Raw genomic sequence first — 3,131 nt, forward strand, 5'->3', positions numbered from 1 at the left:
TTGATTCGAAACTCTCGCAATACGCGCCCGGCGCAGATCGTCGGAAAGCGTACAAGGAAATGACGGCCTTGGAACGGCGAGTGCGATCTCATCTCGAGCGAATGGTGGGTCATCCTTTCGTAGGATCCGGACCACAACGGGAAGCTGTGGTGGTGTTGGCAGTGGAAATGCCGTACATAGTCATTCGTGTCTTCTGTACTGCATACCTTCGTGTCGGTCCAGAGGAAGCGCTGCGTGATCCGTGGGTGAGTCAGCATTGCGGCCCGTACAAGAAAGGCTTGAGGTCCTTAGCAGACGCGTTGGAAGAGGAAGAAAAAAAACAAGGGCGAGGTATAGGGCAGGGAAGAAAAGGCGGAGGTATAGCAGGAGGAGGAGGTGGGGGAGGAAATGTGTACGTGTACAGCGTCGTTGAGGATTGTTGTGACGTGGTGCAGTTGACTGGTGGACGCTTTGATCGGAGGTTTGAAGCGAGGGGCAGAGAAAAGGTAAAATAGATGGGTGTACATAGGTTTTCACTGTGTAATCAAGTAAACTTCGTAACAGCTGAAAGAAAATTCAAATGGGTAAGAAATTTGAATGATATTATTGCGAGGCACTGTTTTCTTTCCTTTCTATTAATGCACACGAAACATGAATATTGAGGAGCTTTTCGGCAAATGGTAAATCAAAAATACTCGAGAAGCACAGTGCAGGTGCCTTGACAAGGTGCTCCAGTCACGATAATTCTAGTAGATACTTTCTTCCGCTTATACACTGGACAAATCTCGATCGTAAAGCGAACGCATGCTGAAGCTTTTGGCCCATGGGACCTTTACAAAAATGTTTGAAAGCGGCATTATGAGCCTGACTCAAAAGGTTTCATTACATGTGTGCCAACAATCCCCGAGTACATAAATGTTTTTCTCGACTTGTATTATTAAGGAACAACCCAATATCGCAACACAGAAAAGAAAAGGGAAGCGAATCGATATTTTTCAACTGACCTCCCCGCCACTGATGCCCTGTCTCGTAGTACAGCTTTAATGGCGCAAATTTCCGATTTAATGAATACAGGAACGAAAGCACGAGATGAAACAGCAAATAACAGGCTCCCAAGGCAACCATAAGAGCATTATACCTCCAATACAGCATACTTCCTTGAAAAAGAACCCCTGGCGTCACTCGTGGAGTCCACTCAATGTCGATAAGCGAATCACATTCTTGTTTCATCCAATCTACTATATAGAGCAAACCTTCAGCAACCGTGCTCCCAGCACAGCCTCACCATCAACCTTGGAAATCTCTCTCGCCTTTTACTAGAGTAGATCCAGGTGGTGTGGCAACTGTCGCATTAACCGATTTTTGTGGCCTCTCGTAGGCAACCCCCCTCCAATCCTCCCCCCCCCCCAAACACCAACTCCCCGTCGTGAGGCCTGAGTTCTTGTATCAGAAAGTTCTGGCACTGCCTTTTTCTTGCGATGGGTTGTCATGTGGAGATCTTCGCCCACTTTATGAAGCTTGTGTGGAATGAAAGAAAATGTTTGAAATGTAAGGGGCAAGGGGTCGAAGGCGAAGAAGCAGCAACACTCTCAGTAATTGTCATCTCCCTTTCGAGGCCTTTTTGTCTGACATGCAAACCGTCAAGGAAAAAAAACGGATGACAGTGAAGGGAGGGAATACGCGCGTCCTGTCCGATGGGATAGAGCCTGAAATTTCACATTTTGTGCACGGTCTTGAATGCATATGGCTTAATGTGCGGTGAAATCATGTGCGGCAGAATCATATTTGCACAACAAGAATCGCACCAGCAGGTACTAATGGGCCGTATGATCAAATAAAGTTAGAAAATAGAGCAATGCATGTGTACAAGCGGACCTTAAAATGTGGTCAGCTGAGTCGGAAAAGATGTACTCAATGCGATTTCATGAGTATCCAAGAATTGGCTTTTCACTTGACGTCGTTTTATTCCCCTCCTGCTTTTCATTATCGGGCGACATGGTTTTCTAAGTCACAAAACACGCAATGATCTTAATTTGCCATGATGCAACATTTTTATGATACCCTGCATTGCGCTTCCTCCTACTGCTCCACTAGCATCCCCCAAAATGCGAATTTATTAACAGGTACCATACGCAACTTGTCCTCTTATTATATTCCAGCGTATCAAGATCTGACATGCCAAGACATCATGCTCTCGTTTAAAATTCGCTGATGTGAAGAGGTCGGCGTCCTTTCTACACTTCAGATGGGTTGTCCGGGTAGGACACAGACCAGTGTCAGTCCTCAAACAATTTACCTTCTGGTCCGTCCATTATCAAACAGTTCGTGTCTTGACGCACCCCTCCGCTACACTGTTCCCTCACATCCATATCTTGTACGCCCTTTGTCCCTGCGTTGTCATACTCATTCCTACCCGTTTCAAATGGGCGAGAGAAAGCAAGATGGTCTTGGAGAGATCACCTTGGGCTATAATTTCGGTGACTTGATCGAGGGGCAGGGCTTGTACCCCTGATTTGCCTCCATGTTGCTTCCCCTTCATGTGGGAATTAAAGACCTTGATGGCATCGTTCAGCATTTCCCTAGTAACCTGGATCTGGATGAAGCTGGGCGCCCGGGCAAATTCCTCCTCAGGGACTTCCGGAATGGGCCGGCACGGCTGTGGCCCCGCCTTGTCAGGTCCTGCCTCCACCTCGGCCTCGACATCGGCCGCAAAGAGACTTTGCCTCTTCCCCGATCCCACCTTGGCCGTGGCCTGATAGGCAGCGGTCACTTCCCGTTCCAATGTGGAGCGGGCAATCCGAGGGGATTTGCGGGTATGCGTTGTGGAGCTGGCTGGCATGGGAGAAGCTGCTGGCACGGCAGGCGATGATGCGAAAGGCTTCGCAGACGGCGCACGGGTCATTATTTCCTGCTTTCCTTCGCCTTCGTTCGCCGACTGCCCCGCACTATCTGATACTCTAGCGCCATGCTTGTCCAAGGAGGCGAGTCGAGGGCTTCGGCGTGCCGCTGCTAACGCACGCACTGAGGCCGCCTGTCGCGCTGCTTCTTCTTCCTCTGCCCGGACCACTGCCAGCTCCCGAGCCTTCTTTTCCGCACTCCGCAGATAATAACGGGGGCCCGTCTCTCCCTCCGCCCCCGCCCCGCCCCCTTCC

The sequence above is a fragment of the Nannochloropsis gaditana genome (assembly GCF_000240725.1).
Source record: "Nannochloropsis gaditana CCMP526 unplaced genomic scaffold scaffold1077, whole genome shotgun sequence".
Taxonomy (NCBI): domain Eukaryota; class Eustigmatophyceae; order Eustigmatales; family Monodopsidaceae; genus Microchloropsis; species Microchloropsis gaditana.